General features: G+C 43.6%; 1 long non-coding RNA gene across 2 annotated transcripts; it reads right to left on the bottom strand.

The window, feature by feature from the left end:
* Positions 1-366: 366 nt before the first annotated feature.
* On the bottom strand, positions 367-15,543 carry LOC119717394 (uncharacterized). Of its 2 annotated transcripts, XR_005266827.2 has the most exons (5): positions 15,454-15,543; positions 13,137-13,443; positions 5,288-13,051; positions 4,671-4,773; positions 367-4,456 (listed from the first exon to the last, which is right to left on the bottom strand). It is a non-coding gene; the product is annotated as an uncharacterized lncRNA (long non-coding RNA). The 2 variants fall into 2 exon arrangements; XR_005266826.2 differs by lacking the exon at positions 13,137-13,443.
* Positions 15,544-15,901: the final 358 nt, after the last annotated feature.

Genomic DNA, 15,901 nt, shown 5'->3' with positions numbered 1-15,901 from the left:
TCTAAAATAAGCCTATTTGACTTCACATCACATGTTGAACATGGATATGGGCAGATCAATGCGCACACAAACCTTGCCAGTTTCTAAAAATCTGACTCAAACTCTGTTCTTCCACTTAGAGACAGATGCTATGCTAGCGAGAGACAGTGGCACTCAATGGTTTCAATGGCATTTGCAGCCTGATTCAGTAGGCTCAAGTAGTATAAATACAATCATAGAATCACAGATTTTATATCAGAAGGTACCTCTGGTGCTCATCTAGTCTGTCTGCTCAAAGAAGACAGCTTCAATGTCAGATCAGATTGCTCATGGTCTCATGTAAGGAAGTTTTGGAAAGTCTCCAAGGATGGATATTCTATGTTTGTGTTTTTTTTTTTGTTTGTTTTTATTATATGTTGTTTTTTTCTATGTTCTATATTCTATCTTTTGCCAACTTGTTCTAATGCTTACATGTTCTGTCTGTAAAGGATGTTTTCCATATATCCCTTTGGAATTATCCTTGTTGCAACCTTTTTCCATTGTCATGTCTTCTCACTATGTACTCCTGAAAAGAGTCTGGTTTCATCTCTACAAGCCCTTTCAAGTAGAAGATGCAATCAGTTCCTCCCCTCCCTAGCCTTCTTTTACCCAGATCAGAAAAACTCAGTTCCTTCAGCCTATCCTCACACTTCATGTGCTATAGACCCTTGACAGTCTTTGCAGTGTTCTTTGGGACTTTCTACAAGTTGTGTCTCTCTCATAAAGGGTGGTGCAAAAGTGAACTTCAGTGTTATTTCAGGTACTGATACAGACATCTACGTTTTGTAAAGCTCATGCATCACTTGCTGCATAGCCTGTTGTCTTCCTTGCCTTATTTTCCTTTATGTTCTTTTGATAATGTTTAGGAAACCTGAAAAAGCAAGATCTGTGTGATCTTTAAGCTACCAATGACCTCTGCACTGATAGCAACACTTGCATATCTCTATTCAGTCTGGATGGAGGTGTACCCTGGTGTTGCCCTGAGATAAGGAAGAAGAGTATCAGGCCCATAAACTGCATGGGAGACCAGGAAGCTGTTTGGTCCAGGCATTCCTTCTTCCCCCAGGCTACTTCTTTCTGGAGGAAGCTATTGATCTCTGGCAGGCGGACATGGTCAGGCATTCAGTCAATCTATCAGTGACAAGCTAACATAAAGCAGCGGTAAACAGCCTCCAGCGGTCTTGGGGATGGGCTCCCTGGCTGGAGAAGCACAGATTCAGCATTCGTTCAAACTAATCTTTGAGGATTTTTTTTTTATTGCAGGAAACAACAATGCTAATAATAATCTGGGGAATCTCTGTCAAGAAAGAGTCTTGGATAATCTCAACACAAAGACATCCAGGCAGGAAGTCCCTCTTGGTTTTGTTCATTTAACAAGACCTTACAGGTCTCTAGGAATATCTTTTTTTCTTTCTGAATGCAATTTATGGTGGAATACACAGTAGTAGACAAATGTTACTGAATTCTCCTTTTCATAATTTTGAAGGAGCATTCCCAGAAGATCCTGAATTTCAGAGAAACCTGGAGATGATAGAGCTTCCTGGGATCTCAGAATCCACACTAGGAAGTTGAGTCCAGTTTGCGTTTTCTACTCTATATTTTTGTAGTAATTTTTACCAGTCTAGTTTTATGTGTTTGAAGCAGGGATGAGATTATTCCTCTGAGTAATATCAGCAAATTCCTCCTGATAGCCTTGCTGTTTTGTTCATTTCCTTTCTGTATCCCTTCTTATCCATCCTTCTAGCACCTCAGTAAATGTCTGTCCTCCATAGGGCTCACACACAGGCTTTCAATATCTGTAAATAATTGCAGTAACTCCACACCTTCCCTAGATCATGCTATCAAGCTGCGCGGCCCCAACCCAAACACTACTGCACATCAACACTGTAGCAGTCCCCCATAGCCAACCCTAAGCAATTGCAAGGTGAGGGGCTTTACTAATGTGTGCTATTCCCTCTGCTTTGTGATTGCTTTTATTGAAGTTCAGATCTGTGTTTCAGAGGAAATCTTTGGCACTGAGTTGTTTGTGGCCATACGTTGTCCCACAGCTTTGAATGGACCATAAGCAAAGACACAGTTACGCCTTTAGGGACCTGTTTCTAGGTTTGGCCTGACCCAGTGAGGTTGTGTTCTGCCTCCAGATAGCACAGAACATGACTCACATCCCAGGAGAGTGGTTTTAAAACCACCTTTACACCTGCCCAGTGTCTGATCACTCCAGAAGCTGGAGAACCCTACTGCAGCTGTGATGATGCCGTCTTCTGGACTGATGTGCAGCTCTGAAACTCCTCAGCGCTGCAGACAGAATTTGCATACCCATATATACCAGTCATCCATGACCTGAAACCCTGCACAGCAGATGCAAGGAGGCAGCATGGGTCCTGGGAATTTTCTCACTAGTGGCCCTGTCGTAGTGCTCTGATCCTCTCTGGGGTGTAGGGACTAATGCAGGAAGATCTCACTCTGTTACTCCTGGATTGAGCAGACCCTAGAAAATATCTGCATGGGACCCACTATCTTCTAACCTGGGTGAAATTAGTATTGCTTAACATCGTCTCCATTTTTCCCCAGTAGGAGGCTTGCTACCTTATTCCACTGAACTCTCCTTAGCTCTCTTGATTAGAAGTAAAGGCCATAAACTGTGTAAGGGAAGGGTGAGTCAAGGACATCTGAGTAATTACCAGTGCCCAGCACTCAGTTCTGACATCACCAAGCACATCTGGGAGGTCTCCACTGCAGGAGCAAGGCATCTGGGGGCTTAGCCTGGCTGTGTAAGTGAGAACACAATAGAGCTGAGTGTCTTGTGGTACTTTCTGGGCTAGAAAGCGTCTGTATTCTTGTGAATAGCTGAGGTGTCTCTAATGTAACTCATGGCACAGGATGAAGAGAGCTGTAGGAATTTGAGCAAGTTGTATGAGCTGCACCAGATTTTCTCTCAGCAGGTAAGGGTGGGTGGGGGTTCAGCAGGATGGAGGCTGAGGGGTGCCCGGGGTTCCCTCTGCCCTGCTCCCTTCATTTATGAGCAGAGTAAAGACAGAACTCTGTGAACTGGTAGGTAGAAGGGCCTTTTTTTTTTTTTTTTTTCCTGTGGTTTTGAGGAATAGATTAATCAGGATACAGACTGCTAACAACCAGCAAGGAGTACGTTCATGGATGGTTTCAGCTGGTGATACTGATATGTAGTCAACACCTCTGCATTTTTTCACCTTTTAACTGATACAGTCATGCTCTGTATTCCTGATTACTCTTCTCTATCAGTTCAGAGGCCAGTCAATTGCCTGTGCCTATGATCTAAGATCAGAAAGAAAATGGTGTTATGTTCTCATTGCACATTTTCAGGGGAGAAGCTGGTTACGTTACACAGACCTATGGGATCAGACTCCTTGGAACATGAGACATGTGTGGGTGAACTTGGCCAATGAGGCAGCCAAGAAGACAATTTACTAGCCCACCCCTGAAGAACATGATGGGACTCCAGAGGACAAAATCAGGGGCCCATACAAATACTTAGAGAAGTTAATAACTTTTCTTTGTATGTCGGTGCTAGAATTTTAAGCCTCATATCAATTATCCTTCAGCAAAGTGTGTTTTACTATGGAAAAACAATTACATGCATAGTGGGAGCTCTCCCAGCTCTCAACTGAAGCAGCAAGGGTGTTGAAATTTTAATGAAGACCTTCTTTTCATGCAGGATTTCTCAGGTGTTGAGTTAAACCACTGCTAATAAAAGAGAAACAAAACCAAATACAAGATTAAAAATATAAGCCAAAACCTCTGTTCACACTAATTTCAGCATGAGTCTAAAGATTGTCTTCAGGTGTCATAATTTCACTAATTCTGAAAATATCCATGAAGTTCTATGTTGGAAAAGGGGTGCCACTTTCACAAGTAGTAGAACAGGCATCCCTTTTATCTAACTAGGCAGCTAAACTCTAAGTAACGGTCAAGCTCCCACTCAATCTGATTGTCTTAATCCCCAGTTAATGCAGAGAGAGACTGACAGGGCCAAGAAACAACCTAAACCGGGTGAAATAAGTCACTTTCTAGGGCAGTGTCAGCCTCCATCAGCTGGTGCCATCTGGTTACAGGCTGCTTAGGAAAATTTTCTTCATCTGGATGCCTCATTGTTAGAAACCTAAGTTTTGACTGGCTGAATCTCAAACTGAGTGTGGTGTAGGTCTTTCATTCACCAACAGTTAACTTGTGTTGGAGCTTTGACTCTCTTTGTTTTCTATAGAGTCCAGGAAATGTTGTCTGCCCGCGTTACCTCGGTTCTGCTTAGGATCTAGGGTTGTAGGAAAATATCCACTTGTAAAAATGTCTTTTAGGTCCTGCAGTGCCTGGTGGAGCCTTTCTGAATCTGGACTGGCGATCTCTGCTTGCATGTTCTTGAAATTCTTATCTAGAATTTGTATTTCTGGAGTGCAGTCTTAGTCCCCTTGAAAAAAAAGGAGAGGTTTTGCCTTTGGCTCCAGCAAGGTGTGTGTATCATTCCTCATATAGAGCCACGATGGAGAATTACCTTTTTAAGCTAGTAGTAAACATTTCAGATCGACTGTATCCATAGCAAAGAACCAAAAAGGAATATATGGTGATTTTTTTCATCTTATTCCCAAGCAATGGGATTCTCTAACATGCTTTAAAGATATTACCTGCTTCAGACAGAAGAGTTGGTTTCCAGGACATGGAAAGCTGATGAGCTTTTACAATGTGTTCTTGGGCGCCAGATCACAGGAGTCCCAAAGGAAAGAGCAGCTGCTTAAAAGAGATAATACAGAAATAACTCATTGAAATCAGGGCCGAACTCACACACTTCAGATGCATTCAAACAGAACATTTCCCTTTCTGTTTCCTCTCTAATTCTAAATGAGGATTCACGTAAGTTTGGTACTGAGGGCAGCATTTGTCAAACAAATCTCTGCACTCTTCTCTAGCCACTGTGCATTTAGTATTTTTAGATTCTGCTATAACCAAAAAAATATTAGCCCATTAAATCTAATTATCCACCTCTGGGAAACGGTCTATACCTTGAGGCTTTGGAGGAAGGGAAAATTCTTCAGTTGCACCTGGTCAACTGGTTACACGTGAAGGAAGTGACCCCTTGACCCTTTTAGGTGCTCTGAACATAAAACTTGTTTAACTCTCTCTTACCCACACTGCTATGAACAGCATTACTGCTCACAAATCTATGCAGCCTACATATATATATTTGTGTGTGTGTATGTGTGCGTGTATATATATATATATATATATAATGTATTTGACTGACCTTCAGAAGCAGGGATTCTTCTGGGTGGCATGGGGCAGAGCTGTAGAAAATAAAATTTTCTTTAACCTGAAAGTCATAAGGTTAGGATCTGTTAAAGTCTGTGTGTGGGTGCAGACCTCAATACAGTAGCATCCAGGTCTGTACTGGAAGCCTCTGGGCTGAATGCAATGCACACAGTACAAGTTGTGACCCAGCCGTGCTAGTTGTCATGATGAGAGGGCTGTCGCTACTTTTTCTGATATGATGATGCCTTATTGTCAGGACATATTGTCTTTATATGTCTGTAGGTGGCAAATCAAATATTTCCATTCTGAATAATTTCATCAGTAATTGGTGGCAAAAGTAAAACCATTGCAAAGCCATTGTATGAGAGTGTTGTCCTTGCTTTGTCTATTGAGAGGCATCACAAAACTGCATTGGTGAAGGAAGGCCTGGTGTCATAGAGAAAGTCCAAATTCTCATCAGTCACAGCATCCTCCTGGCCTGTTGGAGTATGTAATGTGGGAGAGGGTTGCTCTGGGACTTCTATTTTTAGTCCGTCCATATTGATTCCCTTATATCATCTCTGAGTTTGACCTAAATTGTTTATGTAGCGAAGGGTATGTCAGAGTAGTGTCCAGTCATAGGTTGGTGTAATTAATTACCTGAGTGGTCCAAAGAACAACAAAAATATAAAATAAGAGGAGCATGCAAGATGCCAGTCAGACACAAGTTTTGTAACTGAAAAGATGCTAGTTTCTGCTCCAGGTACATAATTAGACTGTTTGGTGTATCTGCCTGGGGCTGTAGTTAGGTGATTAAAAAAAAAAAAGCATAAAAAGTTCATCTTACACTAACTCACACATAAGTCTTTGAGTTAGGCCTATGGAAGATGTAGGAGCTCTGGTCACTGGCTAGAAAGAAAAAAAAAAAAAAAACACTGAAGGAAAAGCAGTATTCTCCCACCCAGCCAGAATATATACCTCAGAATAACCATGAGTAATGAGGTATGAAAGCGCAGCAGTCAGGAGAGAAGCTGCAAAGATGTGTCAGGCAGTCACAACCCGTCCATAAGGCAGGGCACTCGCACGTCAGGGTTACAGGTCTGTGCTTTCCCATGAGACGCGCTCTGTTCTCAGGCTGCAGGAGAAGGGCCCATCGCTCCGGCAGTGTCCGTCCCGCCTGCTAGACGAAGGCGCTGTCATTATTTCCATTATTTCTATTTCATGGCACTCTGCATCTGCTGAGATGGTTTGTCCAGGTATAGGGGATCTTGAGCCAGAAGCAATTCTTCCCTTCTGGTAGAGTTTTACGTAAAATGGATTTTTAAAAATAGCAGCATCCATTCCCACAGCAGAGCTCTCCAAATCCAACCTGCTGTGACAGCAGTTGTTGCATCTAAGAGCTTACACTAGAGCATAAAAAGAGCATCAAAACTGATGGGGAACAAAGTGCCCTCTCTTGAACATAGCAGGGCTTGCCACAGCAGGTGGCACCTGCTGGGATCTCAATGCTTTAGTAGCTAATTACCAAATCCTTTTGATGCTCTGTCAGCTGGCTGTGAGCTTGCCAAGTGAACCTGGAGTGGCCATGGTGCAATGGGCACAATAACACAGGCTGCTGCTGAGCACCAAGTTGTGACCTGGCTGGTCCTGACCGAGTACGGTGTCAAGGGTGTAAAGAGCACTTCTCTTCTTTAGTCACCTGCATCCGTAAAAGCTACTCCCTTGGGTACATACTTAGTTTTGGGATGTTTAAGGCAGTTCACACAGTGTAAGAAAATATAAGGAGAGTGTGATTGTGGTCAAGATGGTTTCACCTGGCTGTCAGGTGAAGACCACCACATGTCCAAGGGCTGAACAATGTCAAATGGCTGTAGAAGATTAATCTTTCCCTTACACACCATTAAAGGCCATATATAAGAGTCCACAAAGACAACTAGTTGGCCAGGGAAATCAAAAGCTATGCTATGAAGTGAGTACTTTTTTATTTTGGTAAATTGATGTGTACTGTCATGATTGTTCTGTTACACCAAGGGCTCCCCTTCACTTCTTAGGGGCTGCTGGGGCTCAGTGCCAGGCCTGCTTCAGCTCATAGGCACTTATTACAGGGCACTGGAGAAATGGTGTGAGATTGAAGTGCACTACAGTGTTGATAATGTCATTTCTGCACAGCCCTAATCAGATTTCTGAGTCCAATATTGCAGATTTGGAGGAGGCTGGAAGATTTGGAAGGCCTTGTGAGGTGCCTTCCCAAAATTAGTTCTACATTAGGATGTAGGGAGGAAGCCTAAACTCTACCTCCTCTTTGCTATTATTATACATCTCTTCCCTTTGACAGACAGTTTCAGAGGTGAAGGAATATCTTTCTTGAAACAAAAAAGGACACAGAAAAAGAGCAACCTGAGGTTGGTATTTTGTATTTAAATGGGCCCAGAGTATCTCAGCCTTCATGCTCCCCAATCGTCGTGCAAGAAAAATCAGCAGCAGAAAGTTACATCCCTCAAATCCATAGAAGATTTAGCTGTCTTGAAAGTAAAATTTAAAGTAAAAAGTTCCCATTTTTCAGCAGGAGATGCTAGCTGAAGGAAATAACTCCAACAGAGAGAACACACATGCTTCTTCGCAGCCCCAGCAGCATCATCTTTTGCTGACCAAGGATCTTTCCTAGCCTGGATATCTGACTAGCACACAGACGCACCAGCTGCCTGGACTACCACCATGAGTAAATACATTTGGAAATGGATGTGCTATTGCAACACCATACACATACATCAAAGTGTGCTATGTGCACAGCTGGGATTTGTCTCCCTGCCTGCTGCCAAGTGCGTGTAAAGGTTCCAGCTTCTTCCCCTTGGTCTCTTCAACCTTATATATTCTTAGTCCTTCCTCCACCATTCAAAAGCAAGCTAAATGGCATATTATTAATGATGTTTTAGCTTCATAGTCACAGTATTACGGAAAGTCTGAGAAGAGATCATCGTTCCACATGCCAATAATCTGCCCACCAATGCTTCTTAGTGTCAGATGAGCATGTAAAGCATCTTTATTACTACTTTGGTTAAATTTAGTTCTCAGGCAAATAAGAGGCCCTGACTAGAGCTGGGGGATAGTGCTGGCAAGCAAGATGAGAAAGAACAAGGCATTTCAATCCCAAACTTCATAGTTAGCAAGTGATATCACCTTGGGCTGCTGGCTGTGTTAGGATTGGTCCAGCAGCCAGGCCTGGGGAAGAACAGGATAGCCAAGCACCAGGGGATTCTGTTCTGGATCAGGCATGGAAATTTTCAGATCTCCTGCAAAAAATGTTAACGCTACATTGCAGACAACTTCCTGTAATCTGTGTGACACGGTTCGTGCACTAGGCCCTTGAGAATCTGTGTGTCCAAAAAGCTTCCCTTGGTGGCTTTCCAACGATGCAGCTGGGGGGGCAAAGCTGGGTTCATCTCGTTTGTAGCAAGGATTATTGCAGTCTCCGTTAATTCTCCTTTCCTGTGTTAATGGTTTCTTTCCGACAAAGCTCCGAGATTTTTTTCTTGCAGCACGAAGGGATAAAAGCCCACCCCCCGCTGCCTTGGGTCAGCCACCCATTTCAGCTGAGCTAGAGTGAAGATAGAAGCAGAAGGTTTTTGTCATTCTGAATTTCTTGGACAGTGCTTTTTATTTGTTTGTTTTGCTTCTCCCTTTGTGGTTCGTGGATACCTTTTACCCATTTGGAACTCAAGTCTCTGTTTCGTATGCCGGGTGATCCCAGCCAGGATTCTGCATGCAGAGTGCTTACAGAAGTGAAGGCTGGGATCAGGAGCCTTTAGCTGCCTGCAGAAACATCTTCACCCACCTTGAAGCTTTAGATAAATAACTGAGCTATGCAAGCTGGTGCGAACTTTAGATTTATCTTAGGAACCTGCATAGACCAACCTGACACTAATTTTTGGTTGGTTTCAAACTAGTGAGAGCAGTTCTCTGCCCTCTGATATCCCGTCAACATCAGCCACAGTGAGTTTTGGTGCAGGTGAGCCCTGGGGTAGAAGGGCATTTCTCAGGAACTGAAAGGGGAGGATTGCTGCAAACACACAGGGTTATCTGTCACTCATAAGGAGCATCTTACCATTGATGACCAGGGGCCATTCTCACTGATTATAAGGTTGATTATAACCACAGTCACTAAGTGCAGTGCTCATCAGTTTCCTGTCCTATAACTGAGGCTGGCACTGAGGCTGGCACTGATGCAAAAGCCCTTCCAGAGCCGCCAGGTCAGGACTGCCTTCAGACTGCTCTCTGAGTAAACAGACATCAGCACGGGATACGCTGCAGTAACTTTGCCGTGGGTTGCTCAGAAAAGTTGTAAAGTTCACATTTCTCAGTTATTCTCTGCAGTGGTGCCCATCTGTTAAGCACTGGTAACAACTGCAGTGTTTCAGAGCAGATGTTCCTCTCCCTGAACAACTGCCCACACGGGGTTTGCTGATTTCCTGGATCACAACTGTTTATCCCAAATAACTCTGCAAGTAATTGCCTGAGGTCAGTTCAGAGTAAATGCCCCTGTCTTCTGGATTTACACTGGTATGAGCAGCGTTACTCTCTATCCCTGTTCTCAAACACTGGTGCAAATCAAGAGGGGAGTCAGTGAAGTGTAAAACAGATGGAAGTGAGATCAAAATAAATCCCTCCACTTTTTCCTTGCAACACTTCAGATCACAGATGGGAGAGCTGGGATACAGACAGAATATGACAGGAGGTTACTTGAACATCTGGAGTCCAAACAAATGCTTCTTTATGTACAATAATGTTTAGCAGAGAATGCCTAGGAAATGTGAATACTGGACCCAGTCCTGGTCCCATGGAAGCTGCTGCCAACACCGTTATTCACGTCAGCAGTCCTGCTCTGATGACATTACAAATGTCGTGTCTGAGTTACATCCGAGGGTAAACACAATCCTAAAAGCTTTCTCTGAATCTTTTTGGCAGAATTGGCTTTGCCAAAAAAAAAAAAAAAAAAAAAAAAAGGCAAGGATATTTCAGGCAAGAGCCAAATGACCGATATTTGGATTCTCTCTTCAAGGCCACAAATATCTGTGAAGCGCCCAGCTCCTCTGAAGAGCTTCTAAGAAACATGCCCTTAATCCTGCTTTCTGCCTTTGGAAACGTCCCATCTGATTAAGATTTTGATATAGTTGTTAAAATGCCATGGCAGTTTAAGATAATACAGTTGTCCAACTGTTTGTCATTGAGCCTCTTTCACTGGGAAGAGATCACCGCACAACAGTCCAGCTGTGAAACAGATTTGGATCAGCACTCTTCATGGCTTTCAGTGCAATACCAAGCTGCAGCTTGGAGATGGTACATGCTAGTCTGATGGGGAGCAACAACATGGGCTGTTGTTAGAATATTGCAATGTTAGAATACTGCAAGAAGAGGCAGCCCTGCAGATCCATGATGTATGAATTTCTTAAATCAATGCAGCTTTTTTGGCTGTGATTGGTTGATGCCAAACTTACGCTGTACTGCTCCCTGACAAAAAGCTTTGAGAAGCTTTTCCTAGGATCTTGAGGTCTCTTCCAACCTAGAAATTCTGTGATTCTGTAATTGTGTGCAAGGAGATGAATCTTAGCGATGTGGCAACTCTCTCAGGGTACAGGCCTGTCCCCTCCACTGTCATTAGCCCCCTGAATCACAAAAGGCTGCTTGGAACAGATCATTTAGATCAGTTAGTTGATACCTTTGTCTAAGAACAAGAGGATACAGATTCAACTTTTGCTGTCAAAAAGCCGGTGAGCGGATAACATTACTTGTGTTCTCATGTTCAAATCCAGCATCAGACCTTGGAGGGGGAAAAAATACGCTTTTCTGTTCTGGAAAACCAAAGCTCAGAATCAAGTTTACTAAACATTAAGGTCTCTGCAAGTTATACTGCTGTACTTACCCAAATGACAATGTTTTCAATGCAGCCTCAAAAGCAGCTTCTCTGGGAACCTGATATTTTCATTTCTTCAGCAAGAAGATGAGAATGGGATGAGAACAGAAGTTAGTTTGTAAACATTTTCGGGGAAGGATGTGATAATAAAGAAGGTCTTGGTTTGCAGTGGAGGAATCTGGAATTCTTGATAGATGTTTAGGATGGATGAGCTCTGTGTGTCTGAATGTGTGTTTATGGTTTGTATAATGAAGGACAAATAGGCAGCCCAGCCTCTTCCCAACTGGAAATCTGTGTGTGATTAAGGAAGGGAGATGTGTTCCCCTCACCACCATTAAGCAAGGTTCTCTCTTATATCACTGTCGTGGACCAGAATCTGATTTAAACCATGTGCTGGAGCCAGTAACCTCAGATAAATCAACACTTTGTGCCTTTCTAAGGTATTGTCTCTCATTGTAGGACACTTAACAAACTGCCTGCGTGGGAATTACTCTTTTAATGTAAAGCAGAAATACAGCCATCCTGGGGTGGGAAGGCAAAATTAAGACCAACAGGACTCATAACAGTTAAGTGGAAGGTATTAAAGTGTCTGAGACCCTCCACTGCAGGTGGCATTCTGCGTGCAGACAGAGGGGGGAAGTCTTCCGTGCTGTAGGTCAGACTTGCACAGGCAGGCATGCACAACCAAGCATAAGCGGAGCTAAGACTTGTCTGCTGGGTAAGGGGCATAGTGACAGAGCTTCCCCTAGGTCTGCACCACTGTAAGGTGCCTTGCTGACACCTGGAAATGGGAGCCTGATCAGAAGAATTACCTCAGCTGCGATGCTAGTCACATTGGTCTTTTCGGTGCTTGGTAGGTTTTAGTAAGGCTGTGCTGATCTTGTAGACCCCTTAGGCTTGAGTGGTTGTCTGAGCTTTTGGTAAGACTGTCTGGGAGTTTATAGGCTTAAAATTAGCAGGTATTTTTCTCATTTTGCTGCAAACTTTTAAATGAGGAAATGAGATGAAAAGTGGATTTTCAGGCAGCTCTAGCTGAACAGTGTTCCCAGCTGAAGTCCTCAGCTGTTGTTCAAGGGGCGTTCCCATTTAGTGTTCAGATGCGGCCTGGAGGAGATACATACCTGCACCTTGGATTGTTCTGTGGTAGTTTGTGCAGGCTCAGATATAACTGCAATTTCATTTTGCATTTCATCTGCTATTTAAAGCAACCGAAGTGGGAGTCACTAGAACAGACATGTTACATACAGTGAATGGCTGTTGTTAAATGCTGTTAATTGCCTTGGCTGGGCAGCCTGCTGTTCTCTGCTTGCTTTCTGCTGTGATCCCAGCCTTTGTTCCTCTTCTGCAATGGAAACATTTCTCCCTTATTTATTTTTGCGTGAGAAAACATGTTTCCATTCCGAGCCTCTAGATACCACTTGGGTGCCCCCCTGACCTCTCCTCGTGGGCCTGGCCCATGTAAATGACCAGACGAAGGAATGTGGATGAAGGAAGTGCCATAAAGCAGAAATATTGCTGGCTCGTAAATTCCCTCCACCACAGAAAGATTTCAAAATAAACAGAGCTACAGCCACATAGGACAGCATAACTCAGCGGTGCAAAATTCATCACTGGCTCTCGTAAAGGAGAGAAGCCTGACATCAAAATGAAACTCCTCCAAGAGTCCCTTCCCTGCATGGTCTTCTGCCTCTGAGCCCTCACACCAGGTCTGCATTGCTTTTCTATACAGACCTTACCTGGTTTTGCTCTTTGGGCTATTCCTATCTTCACAACACATATGAAGCTCAATGCATTGGTGGTGGAAAGCTGAACTACAGTTCTCATTCAGGTCACTGGGATTCGGTGGCCCTCTTATCATCCTGGTGGTTTTTACTGAAACAAAACAAAAACAAAGCAAACAAACAAAGCTTCTAATTTAGCTGTGTTCCTCCAGCTTGTGTGTGTGTACCTTCAGTACCTGGGAGTCTGAATGTAAGCACTACTGGGTATCAGAATTGCTTAGGCAGTTTCAAATGTCTTCTCAGGGCTGGATCTGCGCAACCATACTCTTTCTTCTGCTCTGGGGACACTTCTGTCTCTCTTCACAGGGACTCAGGACCTCTTATTTCTGATATCCAGATACGAGAGAGCTTCCAGGCAGTTGAAGAAGAGGCAGAGTTTATGTACAACACTGTCAGCCATCCGTGAAAAGAGGGAAGTTTCTCCTTGGACCAGGAACTTTTTAAACAGAAGGGAGCTTTCTTCTGATATTACACATGACCACTCTGCTAGGGAAAGAGTAGAGGCCCTCTTAACAATTTCCAAAAATCCCACAGAGTTTCAAGAAGTATGATCAAATTGGGAATACTTGAAATGAAATTTCTACTCTGGACCACTGGTACATGCATGTATTTCAACTTCAGATGCAAGTCCCCACTCAGATTCATGTTTGGGAGTTAACAGCAATGGAGTCAACAACCCAGCAAGCAGAGACCAATTGTTAGTTGTCAACACTTCCTGGGATTGACATTAGAGATTTTCAAAAGCTGAAATTAAGGAACATGTGATGATCTCCTCCAGCTCATTGAAAACTATTCCATTTTGACACAAAATATATTGCCTTTCCACTGAGACCCGGTATCCTCCCTCTCTTCTCCCCTGGCTGCTGTTGTTCTCTAAAAATAATGTGATTTGTTTACTTAGTGAAAAATTGAATGTTTCCAAAGACACTGAGACCTTTTTTTTTGCTTCATCAAGAGCCCAAATGTACACTGAAAATGCTTTGATGAAAAAATTTCAATCAAATCCAATTTAAAAAGGAGAAGAGTTAGGGGAGGAAAACACGACTTTTTGTTGTTGTCATTGAGGCACACAACAGAGTTCCTTAACATCATCTGTGGGAACGAAGAGGAAAGTGCCTGCCTTTGATCTGAAGGGAATCCTATAGTTTTCTTGAATTCTGCCAGCTGCTCCAATTTTGCACTTCCACTCAGACAAAACCCTACATTATGATTGAGCCTTAAACCAACATAAACATTCCTGTGCCCTTTTAGCCTCGCTGTTAGAAGATGGAGTATCAGTGGAGCTGAGAATTTACTGAATACATCTAAATGAAGTGTAACCTTCCAGAGCTAGATAGCACCAGCTAGATAACCCCATTCATGTGGAAATATGATGAAGAAGGACATGGAAGATTGTATGACAGGACCGTAGCTGATAGTCCTTCTTGTGACTTCTGTACTAACTGTGCTGGACATGTAAGCACCAAAACATTGGTGATTGCTAAATCTGTAAAAACTGCCCCCAGAAAACAGCTAAAATATCTGCCCTTCAGTGAGATAGAAGGGATTCCTTATGCCATAGGTTTTATCATGCAAGAACAAATTAGGAATAAATGAATGAAGGATAAACTGAAGCAACAGTTAAGAGAAAATCCTTAACTATTCAAGCAGCCTGGCTTTGGAAAACTCTGCCAACAGAAGTGGATGAAGGAGGTGCAAAATCAGAAGAGTTTTTGTAGTGAATCTTCTGGATTCAGCCCAGAAGATCCTTTCCTGGACTTTGTAGCCTTAGAGTCTAAAAATCTTGAAACGCTTTTTAACCCTAGAACGTTATTGCTCTTAGAAATTAAATGTTTTCTAAGAGAATGTGAGAGAGCTCATATTGTCTGAAGGTCTCACAGGGATGCTGAAAGCACTGTCCCTTCAGACAGAGACACTCCCACAGATCACAAGACATGGATGGCAGATATTTCTGAGCCTTCCTTCCTGAATGCAGGGCCATTGCTTGGGAAGGACCTCAAAGAGTGTCATGGGCAGCATCTCAGAAGGGTGCAGGCTCTACGTGCCCAAGGACAACGCTGCTGCTTACACATCTCCAGCAGCCCACGCATGAGCTACTCTTCTCAAGTCAGTGTTTCCAAGGGAGTGGAGCACCTTTGAAGGGCAGGCTGTGGATGAGAAAGACGACAAGCAGAACAGAGTCTGAGCAGGACAAAGAAAGGGAAAAGGCAGGGAGAAACAAAGGACTGAAGCAGCAAAAAGAAAAAGGAAAAAAAAAAATAAAGCCACAGAGTATAAATGGGTGAAACAGGCTAAGGGGTGAGAAAGAATAAGAGGGAGTTGCAGATATATGAAAAAGAAGACCGGCCAGAAAAGTCAGCTGTCAGGCTTGTCCTAGGCAACCTCTGGGCTTGCTGGCAATGGAAATTAATGAAAATGATATCTTTGAGTCAGGACCCAGGGCAGGTACTTGGTAGCTGTTGCTCATCTGTCTGTGCCCCTGCAGTCTCCTACCTTGCTGCTGTTTCCCCTGTTGAGCATGATCCTCCCACTCTCTCGTCCAGCCTCACAAGCCTGACAGAGTAAATGTTTGGGAAATTCCTGTTCCTCTTGTTTTGTAGCATCTGGAGTTAGGGCTGAATAAAGCCCTTCAGGCTGGGAGGTTTTGGAAGGAAGCCCCACACTCACTGGGCCCTTTGCCAGCGAGTTAATCCTTGCTGTATTGACCCTTCTAGAGGCAGCAGTCCCAGGCCACCAAGGATCTGATAGCCTTGAACTCTCCGTGCCTGGAACTGTGCTTGCTGCTTCTCAGCGCTGATCTCTTCCCAGCAATTTCCTCTGGAGGCCCCAGGCAGCAAAGCAGGGGCAGCACAGATCAGTGATAATCAATGCTCTGGTGCAATTGCCATCGTGTCAGTCAAGACAGGAGACACCATGCCATGTGCTTCAGCTGCTTTTGTTT

This window comes from Anas platyrhynchos, chromosome 6 (assembly GCF_047663525.1).
Source record: "Anas platyrhynchos isolate ZD024472 breed Pekin duck chromosome 6, IASCAAS_PekinDuck_T2T, whole genome shotgun sequence".
In the NCBI taxonomy this organism is placed as follows: domain Eukaryota; kingdom Metazoa; phylum Chordata; class Aves; order Anseriformes; family Anatidae; genus Anas; species Anas platyrhynchos.
Note: the sequence above shows the minus strand (reverse complement) of the source record. Positions and strands in the feature narration are given on the sequence as shown.